Genomic DNA, 16896 nt, shown 5'->3' with positions numbered 1-16896 from the left:
AAGATTTTGATAAATTCAAAGAATTACTTCTGTCAACTGCTTTGAAGCCTCCTCAAACAGTTGCTGAAAATCTAGATGAAGACATTCCCAAGGAACCAACCGCCGATCTCATTCCACGTAAACGAAGGAAGAAAGATCCGAGACCTGGCGTGCTGGTCAATGAAGATACAACAACAACACCAACAACAACAAGCCTACAGCAATAATCACATCAGCTTGATTCGAATGTTCCTGAGACTTATGTTGATCCCAGTCCATCCACTGCTGAGCCTCTAACTCAAGATCAAATTTTTGATGATATTGCTCATGAGTTTGACTTTGAGGCTGAATTTCAACATGTTGACGCCCCATCTGGTCCATCTGACCCAATCAATCTGGGTCAGTCAAGTTCTGGTGCTTCCGAGAAGATCTCTCAGATTCTTGCTATGCAAGAAAATATTTGCAGAACAAAGGTAAAGGGGTTGTACTTGAGGATTCTCTCGTCGATGTACAAGTTCTACAACGTCGAGTCTTTGAAATCGAACAAGACTCAGTTGTCAAAGATATACGTATTCAAGAACTTGAAGCGAGCAACACTGATAAAGATTCCAATATTAAGGAGCTTCAGTCTGGTATGGGAGAATTAACTGCTATATATCTAGACCTCCAACAAAAACTTGTTCAGAAATTTGGAGATGAATTCAAGAGCAGTGATGATGTAATTTCAAAGACGCCCTATGTGAATCAAAGTGGCAGCTCTAGTGGTGGTCCAACTACCAACGTAGATGAATCAGGGACGCTGGAAAAATATGTGTCTGCTCCTCAAATGACAAAAGAGAAATCAGATCGCAATCAGAAAAAGCTCCTTGTAATGAAGAATTCAAATCAAAACGTTCAATCGTCTGATCATCCAGACAGGTTCATTGTCACCTTTCCAAAGGGAATCTCAGATAAATATGGTGATCGTTCAGGAGTTATGTCATGGGGTTATGACACCGAAAAGAATATGTGGTGGGTTAACGAAGGTCTGGGAATACCGAATACTACAAGAAGATGAAGGACTTCGGGTCCTAGAAAAAAGTAGATCTCATTGACCTAATTAATGCTCCATTTCACAATCCAACTCACGACAAGCGGGGGACTAACTTTTGGAACTTTCTACCTCATCAAGTCGATACTGGATTTCCAAATATGAAGACCTCTCGGGCAGGAAAACCTATGGTAAACGTTATGTGGTCTGTCACAACTAAACCCACTCATATTCTTGTGCCTGACGCCGTTCCAGATGGTACCTTGGTTAATATGAGGTTCTGGATATGACAGTGAGAGTGCCACCGCTGTTATACGTTTGAAGAAAGGTAAGGGACAGTTCAGATTTGTTGATCCAAGAGACTTGCTTAAGTTTGGGGAAAGAGATATCAAGACCCTTAGCACTTATCAAATAATAGCTGACCCAATTTTTGAAGCGGCTGCAAAGGAATTCACAAGTATGGCAGCTTCTATCATCAGAACTAAATTTTGGGCAGGTGGTTTTAAGGATGCTGGCATTGACTGCATGGAGCACGATTAAAGAACGAAGCTACAAACCAAGGGGAGATTGTTGGGTCTATACTTGATGGTTTGTACTTAGTTAGGCTTGATATTGGTTTTGTATGTAAACCGAGATCCTTATGGATCTCGGTAGGCTTTGGGCTCTTGTTGGGCTTGTTTGTTGGCTACTCTATATTTAGATTTCTTTGTATAGGGTTTTAGGTTGGTTGTTCAGTTGGTTGTTTTAGCCGTTCCATTGTATGTGTGTTACACGAGTTTTGTATTTGCTTAAGCATCTGACGTAATAAACGTATGTGTTGAAGCATCCCACCGTGTGTTCTACGTGTTCTTAGTCTTTTTCTTGAATCATCTTGTGTTGCATTTCCGCACCAACATCTAGATCAGTTGATATCATATTGAAAGATCCGTCTTGGACCTTGCAGTTGCTCACTCAACCTTGTATTGACAAAACTATGTTATTTTCAACGCATATGCAAGTCAACATGTGATGTGAAGTAGTTGAAGTTCGGAAGATCACTTAAGGAATTATATTAGAGAAAACTTAATGAGACAATTACTTTATGATTATGTTTGTTTGATGCTTTAATTGTTTTGGGATATTGTAACAAATATTTTTTATTTGAAATTATTAACTAGATATTGAAATTTATGGTGTTTCATGATAGTAACCTTGAGAGCGGTGACAATCAGTTTGCGCCCCGACATTTCCGCCGTAGGTTGGGGTGTGACAACTACAATAGCAATAAAACGTTCTGGAACGCTATTGAGCAGTTTTTTAACGAGTTCATGTTCTTCCATCGGACTACCCAAACTATCAAATTGTGAGGCGTATTCCGTTATCTTCCCAGCAAAGTCTTTAATGGATTATTTTACTCCCATCTTCAATTGAATAAAATCTCGCATTAACGATCGTAAGCGAGCTTATTGCACTCAATTAGCACTGAGAAATCTAGCCTGTAGTGATTCCCAAGTCTCCTGAACATCATGGGTTCTTGCAACTTGCATCAACACATATTCCGGTAAGTCTTGAAAAATAATAGCCCTAGCTATCTTGTTCTTTCTCTCGTCTAGGGCTTCTCCGGACACCAGCTTCCATAATCCTTGAGCATCAAGGATCAATTCTATAATTACAACCCACATGTTGTAGTTTGTTTTTGTTAACTTCGGACACTACAATGAAGTTGAACTTGGTTCCCTTGCTTGCACAACTTGGTTTGCACCCGGTACCGCATCTCCCATAGTCACCGTCTTCGTTGATTGATCGGGAAAACGTGAGCCGTACTCCTTACGGATAACTTTTTTCCTGTCGATAGGATGTGGTTATTCGCCCCACACCGTTCTTGTTCTTCCCAAATATCGTAGACTGCCTACGCTTTGTTACCAGTTGTTGGAGAAACAAATTGGATTTTAGAACTCCAAATTGAGTTGAGTTCACGTAAACGGAAATCTGGAAACGAAACTTGGATACGGAATCGTATAATTTACGTCGATGTTGGGTTATGGTTTTGAATCGTGAAATACACAAGAAGTAATAATAGAATTAATGATGAGACGACTTCAATAATCGAACTCGGAAGGAACAAATTGTTTTCAACTTCTAAAAACTAACTTTTAGTTATCTTCAAAACTCTTCCAACTTTTCTTATTACTTCAAATAAATAATGGACCTTATATAGGCTAAACAAACCTCTCATACTAAAACTAGGAAACCATATTTAAAAATTAATATAAACATAAAATTAATATAAACATAAAATTAATGCAAGTGTAATCTTGTGCTTAATCATTAAAAATCTAAATAATTAAGAGACGATCTCTAAATTGGCCAACATGTTTCTCAAAAACTTATTCACGACATAGGCCTAGGCGTGTGCGCCTTTTGTTGGTACCTGTTTTGTAATATTAGAGTTACACTCTTTTAGCATAAGTGTTTTGAATAGTATATTATTATATTAAAAATTTGGGATTAAATACCCGTTTAATGTTCGAATACATGTCTTGAAATATTATTCTTTATAACATTATAAATAAAATATCTGAGTCACCATATATTATCTAATGACTACATCTCCAATATTCTATTTTGTCTTTCTTATCTGATCTAACCTTTCTTATTTCGTGTAAAATGGGTCGGAAAATACGTCATCACACAGCTAGTGAATGATGCTGACTCTGTTGTAAAATATTTTCAATACCATTGTGAAATCAACAATAATACCTTTGTGACAACTCATTAGGAACCAAACTCAATTGAGATAAAATTACCCTACGTATATGTACAATTAATCGTATACACAATATCATTTCTCTAACAGTCCCGTAGACTTCCAGAGGCATATTGATGATATGCATGGCCTCAAGGAAATCTGATTCACCATGTATGAATGGATCCATACACATGTATACTTTTAATCAGAGTGTCAGTTTCTTATTATTATAACACAATGTTTTAAGGATTCATAGATCCAATGCAATCCTTCTAACTCTTAAAGAGTTTGTAAAAGTTTAGGGTGCATTCACCTTTTTTGTTTAGGATTATTGGATTAAAATAATCTCACCTTTAATGAGTTGGCCAATAATAATCCCACCTGAGTTATTTCCCTCTGGCAGTCCCTTTTCCATGTTTTTTGTTTTATGACCCCCCGTTAAAAATAATTAACGAGGTTACTTTTTGCTGGTGTGGCTAGATGAGTTGGCATGTTAACACCAGAATATCCTCTAACCACCATCGGACAACTCTACCGTCTTCAACCTCTATCATGACCTTCACCAGCCGCTCACTTACCTCTCTCTGGTCATCAATACACCGTCCGGTGGTGGTTGCGGCAGCTTCCAACGCCGTAGTAATCGAGAAACCAGCAGTTTCGAATTAGAGTTCAGATGACATCAGATCGTCTTCTTCGAATTAGGGTTCAGATAACATCAATTTGTTGATCGTCTTCTTCGAATTAGGGTTTAAAAGATATCAATTTTGAAACAGGTGTTTCATAATTAAGTGGTGTGGGTGCTTGAGGGTTTGAGAAAGTAGAGAAAGTCCAGACGAGAAGCAACGCAACGACGACGCCGGAGAAGAAGATGAAGGCGTCGGAAGTGATGGAGAACGACGATGAAAACCGATGTACGCCGCCGTTGTTTTTTGCCGGCTGAGCTGAAAATGGTGACAAAAATCTCTAGTGACTTCATTAGATTTTCGTCAGTGGAGGTCTGTGACACCCGGTAAATTCCCAACCCCTTAAACTAAGTAATCAACCTAATAATTAGGTGATTGTATATATTATGCGCGCCATGTTAGTCAGCGCGTGCATTTGTTATGTGCGCCCTGCGCGAGCGCACTATGTTAAGAAATCAGCGCGGGCACATTATGTGCGCCCGGCGCGAGCGTATGTTAGTCAGCGCGTGCATGTGTTATGTGCGCCCTGCGCAAGCGCACCATATTAAGAACCTGCGTGAGCATATGTTATATGCGCCATGCGTGAATGATTTGGCTTTATGTTTTCATGTAACTTAAACGTGTTGTCTATGGGTTGACCATCCCGCATGATGCTAAGGCGGGTGCATCCTACATCGTTTATGCGCGTGCGGAAGGGAACTAACCTCCCCGCATGGCGGGGAACATTGAGAACTAGTTTGTCTGAAGCTCCAAGATGGAATTGACTTCAACATGACTGATCACTATGTTGAAATACCAAGACCACCTGGAGAATCTACAAATGAAACTCAATGTCCCTAACTGCGAGAAGGTTACGCACCTACCCGCAGCAAAGAAATGTCCTACTCGCAGAAAGCTATGCGCACCAAGTTATACGCGCAGAACACTTAGTCAAAATGGTCAGATTTAAGGAATTTGTCCCCGCCCAAAAGAGGGCGGTAGCGTGTTTCAGAAAACTCCTACTTTTTACTGTACACTGTCTAAAGCACTGAAAAAGCAAACTGTAAAAGTCAACTGCCAACCACCCACTCTCACCAGCCACAGCCCTGCATGTCCTGTCCATATCAAATCAGAATCTTTAATCTACTTTTCTACTCTTTTTAATAAATAATAATAATTTCCATACTTTATAATCATTTCAAAAGATTACAATTCCCTAAAGCAAGGGATTATGTTCCCTTGAGTTTGCCTATAAATTTGTAGCCTAAATTATCACCCAAAACACACTTCAAAGAACTACAAACTTGCACTAATCCTTTCCCAAGCATCCGTTGTTTCCAGCTCCGATCCTGTTACTAGGTAAGCCGAGAATATAACCTTGAGACCTACTATCCAACCCTTATATTCTCCTATTACTTGATCTTAATATATATACTTGTTATTTAATCGTATTCTAGACCTTCGATTCCGAGGCCAACACCAAGAAAACCCGAATCTCGATTAATCTCTTAACAAAGAACCACAGGTGAGTCTCACAGCCCCTATTTTCACTGTTTTCACTATTTTAAACTGTTTTCGGGGCGAGGGACACGTATTTAAATAATGTTTTATCATGGTATACTTACAAGCTAAGCAAATGATTATGTGTTTAAGTTATGTTTCATGATGAGCAATGCAAACGGTTATCTAAGGTTTTCGATGTATGTGCGCTAGAACTCGAGTAAGTGATCACTTTACCATTGGAACTCTAAGGGTAGGGACTGCTGGTTTGATCCGCCCACTCGTAGGGGTCGCACCTCTTTGCATGGACGAGTGCCTGGCATGGGGCAGTACTATGGGGTTGAGCCCGCTCGTAGGGGTCGCGCCTCTTTGCATGGACGAGCGCCTTGATTTCCGGCACAACGTCTGCGCGTAACCCGCGGGACGGTATCCTTAGCTCGTAGGGGCAATGCCTCTTTGCATGGACGAGCACAGTTTCTCAGAATTGTTCGCGCGTAACCCGCGGGACAGTATCCTTAGCTCGTAGGGGCAATGCCTCTTTGCATGGACGAGCACAGTTTCTCATAATTGTTCGCGCGTAACCCGCGGGACAGTATCCTTAGCTCGTAGGGGCAATGCCTCTTTGCACAGACGAGCATAGTTATCCAGAAACGTCTGCGCGTAACTTGCGGGACGGTTTTACGTTATTTTAGCTTGTAGTGGCTGCGCCACTTGCATAGACGAGCACCGTATCCAGAATTTGTTCACGCGTAACCCGCGGAACGATTTTTATCAGAATATTGTCAGAATTGTGTTAACACGATTTTACCAAGCAGATGTTAATGATGTTGCCAGAAATGTTTCAGAATGATTTTATCAAGTTACTAAAACTTGTGAACTCACTCAGTTTATACTGATTCAAATGTTTTTACGTGTCTTTCAGGAGATAACTAGGTAGCGCATGGAGTCACACTTAGAGCACCACACGCTGAACATCTAAAACAAGCTTTTTGGAAGATTTTGGTTTTATCCCCTCGATGCGCACGGTTACCCGCCGCGCAAGGGGATATGGCGAGGAAATCTTCAGTTTTATACTTGGATGTTTCTTTTTGTAATCTTTGAACAATGTAATGTGTTTGTACTAAACTTCTCATGCGCAATAAAAATCTTTGAATGTTTTGCAATGGCCCGTGCTTAATTATCAATCCCCACTCGTGCGCGCCCGGCTGTTTCCGCCGCTCAGGGCCGGGTGTGACAGATTGGTATCAGAGCACTGGTTATAGCGAACTAGGAAAAGAAGTTTTTTTTTTAACCTAGACTATAACCTTTGGGGAATCGCATGAAATATTTTTCAAAGAATATTTCAAAAGAAAAATCACACACGCACTTAGGAACACGGGTCACAGTGTCTAGAGATAAGAACATTATGTGCTCTGAGTACATGCGCTAAGTTTGTTATATTTTCTTGTTATGAAAAGAATGCCTCCAACCAGAGCCAAGGGAATTACCATGACACCCGAGGAGCTCGCAGAAATAATCGCGCAGGCGATTGCAACGCATGAGGCCAGCAAGGCCGAATCTAGTCAGGGTCGCCAAGAGAACGAGACCCCAGAACCCGAATCAGGAGCCTTGAACAAAGGATGCTCCTATAAAACATTCATGGCCTGTAGGCCTTGGCCGTTCAAAGGCACCGAAGGAGCCATTGGGCTCTACAATTGGATTGACAAGATGGAGACCGTTCTCTCCATCAGCGGATGTAGTGAAAACCAGAAGGTCCTTTACGCGACCTGCATGTTCCAAGAAGCAGCTTCGTCTTGGTGGAAGCTCCAAGTAAAGACTTTGGGGCGAGAAGTTGCTCTTCACAAGACCTGGGAAGAATTGAAAGAAATGATGATGAGAAAGTTCTGCTCTCGCGCAGAAATTCAGAGCTTGCAACAAGAATTCTGGAACCACACCATGGTAGGAACGGATATCGATGCCTACACCAATCGTTTCAACGAGCTTTGCCAGCTGGTGCCAGACATGGCAAACACAGAAGAAAAGAAAATCGAGAGGTACATCTTTGGGTTACCTCCTGTCGTTAGAGTCCCGCTCAACGCCGCCGCACCTCCGACCTTTGACGAGGCGGTTGCGCGAGCCATCACCCTTACAAGGGATACGGTTCGTGCGGGTATGTTGACCGCTCGCTTGAACGAGCAGCGAACCTCTGACTCCAAGAGGAAATGGAACTCCCACCGAGGATCAGACCTCAAGCAGCCACCGCCCAAGAAGCAGGAAAGCACAAGGGTTTACGCGATTCAAGCCGCGGAACCATCAAGGAAAGGATACAGCGGGCCTCGCCCATGGTGCAGCAAATGCAAGTATCACCACGAGGGTGAATGCGCAAAAATCGAATGCGCCAAATGTGGCAGACCAGGACACAAGGCGATGAATTGTCGCATCAGAGAAGCTGGATCGAGCGACAGCTGCTACGCATGCGGGAAGCCTGGACACTTCAGTCGGGATTGCCCACAGAAAGGAAACCAAGCTCGCGGGAGAGCTTTTGTGATCGGCGCGGGTGAAGCAAAGGAAGAGCCGAATGTGGTAACCGGTACGTTTTTGCTTAACGGTCATTATGCATCTGTCTTATTTGATACTGGCGCTGACCTAAGTTTTATATCCCATGAGTTTAAAAACTCCCTGGGCTTAGCGACCAGTAGGCTAGACAAACCTTATACTATAGAACTAGCCAATGGTAGGCAGTTATGCGCGAATGAAAGGACTGAGCAATGTGTATTAGTCATGGGAGGTCATGAGTTCAATATAAACTTGTTGCCAATAGATTTGGGAAGTTTCGATATTGTGGTAGGTATGGATTGGTTGGTCGAGAATCTCGCGGAGATTGTTTGTCATGAGAAGCAGGTTCGGATTCCACTGTTGAACGGAGAAACTTTGATGATTCAGGGAGAAAGAAAGGGAGTTGCGACGAAACTGATTTCGTGCCTAAAGGCGCGCAAGTGCCTAAGGAAAGGGTACTACGCCTTCCTGGCGCATGTAATAGAGAAGGGAGATGAGCGAAGAATTGAAGACTTACCTGTAGTGCGCGAATTTCCAGAAGTTTTTCCTAAAGATCTGCCCGGATTGCCGCCGCCGCGACAAGTCGAGTTTCGTATTGATTTGGTCCCAGGAGCTGCGCCAGTAGCTCGAGCGCCTTATCGCTTAGCTCCATCTGAGATGCAAGAGCTATCCAATCAGTTACAGGAACTATTGGATAAGGGTTTCATACGCCCAAGCTTTTCACCTTGGGGAGCTCCAGTACTGTTTGTAAAGAAGAAGGATGGTTCGTTCCGGATGTGTATTGACTACAGGGAGCTGAACAAGCTGACAGTCAAAAATCGGTACCCCTTACCGAGGATTGACGACTTATTTGACCAGTTGCAGGGATCCAGTTATTATTCGAAGATAGATCTACGGTCAGGATACCACCAACTTAGGGTCCATGAGGAAGACGCGTCAAAGACAGCCTTCCGAACCAGATATGGCCATTATGAGTTCTTAGTGATGCCTTTCGGGCTAACTAATGCGCCGGCTGTATTCATGGATCTGATGAACCGTGTATGCAAACCATATTTGGACAAGTTTGTGATTGTGTTTATAGATGATATTTTGATTTACTCTCGAACCAAGGCCGAGCATGAGCAACACCTGAGAATGATTTTGGAATTGTTAAGGAAAGAAAAGTTGTATGCGAAGTTTTCCAAGTGCGAGTTTTGGCTTAGAGAAGTTCACTTTCTCGGTCACGTTGTAAACGAGAAAGGAATACACGTCGATCCTTCTAAGGTTAAAGCCATCGAAAACTGGGAAGCGCCAAAAACCCCAACTGAGGTGAGGCAATTCCTTGGACTAGCTGGCTACTATCGACGCTTCATTGAGAACTTCTCCAAGATAGCTCTACCTCTGACCGCGCTAACTCAGAAAGACAAGGCGTTTATTTGGGGCGAGAATCAGGAAGCGGCATTTCAAATGTTGAAACAGAAGTTATGTAGTGCGCCAATTTTATCTTTACCAGAGGGGACGGATGACATCGTCGTTTACTGCGACGCTTCACACCAGGGACTCGGATGTGTCCTTATGCAGCGAGACAAAGTTATAGCGTATGCCTCGCGCCAACTCAAGACCAATGAAAAGAACTACACAACGCATGATTTAGAACTTGGAGCGGTTGTCTTCGCGCTAAAGATTTGGCGCCATTACCTCTACGGTACGAAATGTGTAATCTTTACGGATCATAAGAGCCTCCAACATATTTTCGATCAGAAGGATTTAAACATGAGGCAACGAAGATGGGTTGAATTGTTGAATGATTATGATTGCGAGATCAAGTATCATCCGGGGAAAGCGAATGTGGTAGCAGACGCGCTAAGCAGAAAGGAGCAAATAAAAACGCTACGAGTCAAGGCTCTAAGGTTGACCATTCACGCAGATCTCTCTACCCGCATCCGAGACGCTCAGCAAGAAGCCTTGAAACCAGAGTTTGTTAAAAACGAATGCCTTGGGGGTATGATTAAGAATTTGGAACTTAAAGGGAACACTCGATATTTTGCCAACCGCATATGGGTCCCTCTCAAGGGAGGATTGCGCGAGCAAGTTTTAAACGAAGCTCACAAGACGCGATATTCCGTACATCCTGGCGCAGACAAGATGTACCAAGATGTTAAAACGCTGTATTGGTGGCCCAATCTTAAAGGCGCCATCGCGACGTATGTCAGTAAGTGCCTGACGTGTTCGAAGGTAAAGGCTGAATACCAGAAACCATCAGGGTTGCTTCAACAGCCAGAAATTCCCATGTGGAAGTGGGAACAAATCTCTATGGACTTCATCACCAAACTGCCAAGGACACCTGGGGGTTACGACACGATATGGGTTATTGTAGATCGGCTAACTAAGTCAGCGCACTTCCTGCCGATTAAAGAAACTGATAAAATGGAAAAGTTAGCCCGACTGTATATTCGAGAAGTAGTTTCAAAGCATGGAATCCCAGTGTCCATCATTTCTGATAGAGATAGTCGGTTCACATCAAGGTTTTGGAGATCATTACAAGGAGCTCTAGGTACTCGCCTTGATATGAGTACAGCTTATCATCCTCAAACGGATGGGCAAAGCGAGCGAACAATCCAGACATTGGAAGATATGCTGCGCGCGTGCGCAATCGATTTCGAAGGTAGCTGGGATACTCATCTCCCATTGGTTGAATTTTCTTACAACAATAGCTATCACACAAGCATTAAGGCTGCGCCGTTTGAAGCGTTATATGGGCGCAAGTGTAGATCCCCACTATGTTGGGCTGAAGTGGGCGACAAGCAAATGACTGGTCCAGAAGTGATCCAAGAAACAACAGACAAGATTTTTCAGATAAGGGATCGCCTTAAGACAGCGCGCGACAGACAGAAGAGCTACGCAGATGTGCGAAGGAAACCATTGGAGTTTCAAGTAGGGGATAAAGTACTTTTGAAAGTCTCTCCATGGAAAGGAGTCCCCCGTTTCGGCAAGCGAGGAAAGTTGAATCCGCGCTACATTGGACCTTTTGAGATCCTGGAGAGGATCGGTCCAGTTGCTTATAAACTCCGTCTACCCGCCGAACTCAGTGGAGTTCATGATACGTTTCATGTATCCAACCTCAAGAAGTGTTTATCAGACGAAACGTTGATTTTACCGTTGGAAGAAATTCATATTGACAAACAGCTGCACTTCGTAGAAGAACCCATAGCAGTGACCGATTGGAAAGAACAAAAGTTACGCAGAAGCAAAATCAAGTTAGTAAAGGTTCAATGGAACTCGAGGCGTGGGCCTGAATTCACTTGGGAAAGAGAAGACCAGATGCGCACAAAATACCCACACCTCTTTCAGAACATGGCTTCTGCTAGCAACGTCTCCTAAATTTCGGGACGAAATTCGTTTAACGAGGGGAGAATGTGACACCCGGTAAATTCCCAACCCCTTAAACTAAGTAATCAACCTAATAATTAGGTGATTGTATATATTATGCGCGCCATGTTAGTCAGCGCGTGCATTTGTTATGTGCGCCCTGCGCGAGCGCACTATGTTAAGAAATCAGCGCGGGCACATTATGTGCGCCCGGCGCGAGCGTATGTTAGTCAGCGCGTGCATGTGTTATGTGCGCCCTGCGCAAGCGCACCATATTAAGAACCTGCGTGAGCATATGTTATATGCGCCATGCGTGAATGATTTGGCTTTATGTTTTCATGTAACTTAAACGTGTTGTCTATGGGTTGACCATCCCGCATGATGCTAAGGCGGGTGCATCCTACATCGTTTATGCGCGTGCGGAAGGGAACTAACCTCCCCGCATGGCGGGAACATTGAGAACTAGTTTGTCTGAAGCTCCAAGATGGAATTGACTTCAACATGACTGATCACTATGTTGAAATACCAAGACCACCTGGAGAATCTACAAATGAAACTCAATGTCCCTAACTGCGAGAAGGTTACGCACCTACCCGCAGCAAAGAAATGTCCTACTCGCAGAAAGCTATGCGCACCAAGTTATACGCGCAGAACACTTAGTCAAAATGGTCAGATTTAAGGAATTTGTCCCCGCCCAAAAGAGGGCGGTAGCGTGTTTCAGAAAACTCCTACTTTTTACTGTACACTGTCTAAAGCACTGAAAAAGCAAACTGTAAAAGTCAACTGCCAACCACCCACTCTCACCAGCCACAGCCCTGCATGTCCTGTCCATATCAAATCAGAATCTTTAATCTACTTTTCTACTCTTTTTAATAAATAATAATAATTTCCATACTTTATCATCATTTCAAAAGATTACAATTCCCTAAAGCAAGGGATTATGTTCCCTTGAGTTTGCCTATAAATTTGTAGCCTAAATTATCACCCAAAACACACTTCAAAGAACTACAAACTTGCACTAATCCTTTCCCAAGCATCCGTTGTTTCCAGCTCCGATCCTGTTACTAGGTAAGCCGAGAATATAACCTTGAGACCTACTATCCAACCCTTATATTCTCCTATTACTTGATCTTAATATATATACTTGTTATTTAATCGTATTCTAGACCTTCGATTCCGAGGCCAACACCAAGAAAACCCGAATCTCGATTAATCTCTTAACAAAGAACCACAGGTGAGTCTCACAGCCCCTATTTTCACTGTTTTCACTATTTTAAACTGTTTTCGGGGCGAGGGACACGTATTTAAATAATGTTTTATCATGGTATACTTACAAGCTAAGCAAATGATTATGTGTTTAAGTTATGTTTCATGATGAGCAATGCAAACGGTTATCTAAGGTTTTCGATGTATGTGCGCTAGAACTCGAGTAAGTGATCACTTTACCATTGGAACTCTAAGGGTAGGGACTGCTGGTTTGATCCGCCCACTCGTAGGGGTCGCACCTCTTTGCATGGACGAGTGCCTGGCATGGGGCAGTACTATGGGGTTGAGCCCGCTCGTAGGGGTCGCGCCTCTTTGCATGGACGAGCGCCTTGTTTTCCGGCACAACGTCTGCGCGTAACCCGCGGGACGGTATCCTTAGCTCGTAGGGGCAATGCCTCTTTGCATGGACGAGCACAGTTTCTCAGAATTGTTCGCGCGTAACCCGCGGGACAGTATCCTTAGCTCGTAGGGGCAATGCCTCTTTGCATGGACGAGCACAGTTTCTCATAATTGTTCGCGCGTAACCCGCGGGACAGTATCCTTAGCTCGTAGGGGCAATGCCTCTTTGCACAGACGAGCATAGTTATCCAGAAACGTCTGCGCGTAACTTGCGGGACGGTTTTACGTTATTTTAGCTTGTAGTGGCTGCGCCACTTGCATAGACGAGCACCGTATCCAGAATTTGTTCACGCGTAACCCGCGGAACGATTTTTATCAGAATATTGTCAGAATTGTGTTAACACGATTTTACCAAGCAGATGTTAATGATGTTGCCAGAAATGTTTCAGAATGATTTTATCAAGTTACTAAAACTTGTGAACTCACTCAGTTTATACTGATTCAAATGTTTTTACGTGTCTTTCAGGAGATAACTAGGTAGCGCATGGAGTCACACTTAGAGCACCACACGCTGAACATCTAAAACAAGCTTTTTGGAAGATTTTGGTTTTATCCCCTCGATGCGCACGGTTACCCGCCGCGCAAGGGGATATGGCGAGGAAATCTTCAGTTTTATACTTGGATGTTTCTTTTTGTAATCTTTGAACAATGTAATGTGTTTGTACTAAACTTCTCATGCGCAATAAAAATCTTTGAATGTTTTGCAATGGCCCGTGCTTAATTATCAATCCCCACTCGTGCGCGCCCGGCTGTTTCCGCCGCTCAGGGCCGGGTGTGACAAGGTCCGACAAGGTTAAGGTGAAGTAGGATTTTTATAAAAAAAGCCATGTAGGATTTTTAAATGTCAACTCATCAAGCCACGTCAGCCAAAAACTAACCCCGTTAATTATTTTTAACCGGGGGTCACAAAACAAAAAACATGAAAAAGGTGAGATTACTAGATAGAAATAACTCATGTGGGATTATTATTGGCCAACACATTAAAGGTGGGATTATTTTAATCCAATAATCCTTTTGTTTATGATCAGTTTCTGATACTAATTTATGTTACTGATTTCTACTTCTGATTGTTTTCTCAGACCTATAGTACGAGAATAACATTTGTATAAATATCTAGATCAATAGTATACATTCAAACCTTTAATCTATTTTGTATCGCTTTAACCTTGATAAAATATTTGTTTATATAAAACATTTGGACCTTTAGTCCTTTTGCTTATCTACCGGTCATATTCTATGTTTCTTCTTCATGAAGAAACATCTATACTTAGTTTCTTCTTCAAGAATAAATATTAATTTAATTATAACCTTTGTATTATATGTAACATCCCGGATTTCTATGAATAATATTAAAATATTATTTACGTTGGAAGAATTAATTTTACTTAATAGAAAAATAATAATAATATTGATAAGAGGATGGCATGCTAAAATAAATGGAATTAGATCATGGACTTAATATGAAGATGAACATAAGGTCCATGGGCTTAAGGAGTATAAATACCCCTTAAACCCTAAATCCTTTCCATCTCCATCATTCTTAACCTACACCATCAAAAAACACACATTTAAGCAAAACACTCTCTACACCATTCAAATCAATGATCCAAGAGCAACCCAATGTAAGAAATTAACTGTCACAACTGACCAAGGTTGCAAAAGTCGCTACGCGCTCCCAGGGCAGTCGACTAGGGAGTTGTGAGTACGCGATCTAGGCCAGGTGTACTCGGGGAGTACTCGGACATGGTATTTATAAAGAAATTCATTTTTCGAAGATTATGTGTATGTCAAATAACAAAAAGTAACTAAATATTCTACAAAATACAAACGAAAAATACAAAACAGTCAATAACACGTACATATAAGTTCAAGGACATGTCTCAATTGATGAAAGACGTACCTCAATCGAACTTAAATAAGAGGTTTTCGAGTTTTGAACTTCGAATTAGATGATACCAATGGTGGTTGCGAGTTTAGAACTGAAATTAGGTTGTGTCTTAGCGTGAAAAGGGAAAAAACGGTGGCAGGCTCTTGGAGAAATCGAGTGTTTTTAATAAAAGTAAAATGTTTGTTAAGACTGAGTTGGGCCACCTAGGCCGAGTAGAGCCTCCTAGGTCCGAGTTGGACCACCTAGGGCTGATTCTGAGTTTTTTAACCTCGGAGAAGAAAAGCGGTGCAATGATGTGCCAAGGAGCGCCTAGGGGCCGAGTACTCGGCCGCCTAGGCCGATTTTTACAACACTGCAACTAACCAAACATTATGGAACCCGACACCGCAGCCCCGGGATGCCGAATGAGCCGTTTAAATCTAGATCTAGCTTTAATCGGGTGTTTAATCAATAACAAAAAAACGAGCTTAAGGGACACCTTAGCTTGGATTTGGACACCCTGAAGCTACATGGGTTATAAACAATCAAAATCCGGCCAATCATGGTGGTTAACGGTGACTGACGGTACCGAAATCATTGAAAAACCTTAAAAACGCGTTAACGATGAGCTGACATGCATATATCTGGCGGAAATCTGCCAGTGGATAAGTGAGGAGCGTATATGTGTACACATACACATATATGGAGAATATGTAATTACATATACGGCGGATATGTAGGTTCGACTTATACGGGCAAATTTGTATTTGGCGTGTATGCAGTTAAACGTTGGAGAACATATACGCTGTAAATATACATGGGGTTTGAACTTCAGTTTTCTAATGAGGTTTTTGGTAAAGACTTATTAATGAAAATAAAATTTTTCCAAGCTGACCTGGCAGCTTAACCCCAGCCAGGGGCTTTGCTTCTTTGACCCTGCTAGGGCTATCGCCCCTAGAACCCCGCTACCAGGGGCGCTGCCCCCGAACCCCCGTTAGCTAGGGGTTTCATTAACTTAGAAATATGATATAATTGGGAGTAGTTAAGTGACGCGTGTTAATTGCTACACAGTTAGTCGTGCCCAGCTAAGAAGATGTGTGACCATAAGCTCAGAAAGAAACACGACACATGTGAGTTTCTAGCCCCATTTTCTTGTTATGTTTTCGAGGATGTGTGCATATTCAATGTGATTCGTTAATACACTTACTCTAAGTGGTAAGTGTATTCTATTTGCATGTTTAATGATGATATTTAAAACGTAGAAAGTATTAGAAGTATACAAGTAAACATATATGAACGCATGGTATGGTTGTATGGTTATTTGATGCATAAGTGAACCGAGCCCTAATAATATCCAAGGCAGGAGGGAACTAGACCCTAATAATATCCAAGGCATGAGGGAACCAGATCCTAATAATATCCGAGACATGAAGGAAACCGGGCCCTAGTAATACTCGAGGAAGTATGGTGAAATGCTCTTTTAAACGTAGAGATAAGTATGTATGTATGTATGTATGTATTAGTAAGATAAAACAAGAAGGAAGTAAAGTGTGAAGGTAATAAAGTGAGAATACAAGTGTGT

The sequence above is a fragment of the Bidens hawaiensis genome, unplaced genomic scaffold (assembly GCF_021521415.1).
Source record: "Bidens hawaiensis isolate Kalapana, Puna unplaced genomic scaffold, B.hawaiensis_p1.1 tig00047737_1, whole genome shotgun sequence".
NCBI classification, from domain to species: domain Eukaryota; kingdom Viridiplantae; phylum Streptophyta; class Magnoliopsida; order Asterales; family Asteraceae; genus Bidens; species Bidens hawaiensis.
This window is presented reverse-complemented; position numbering follows the sequence as displayed.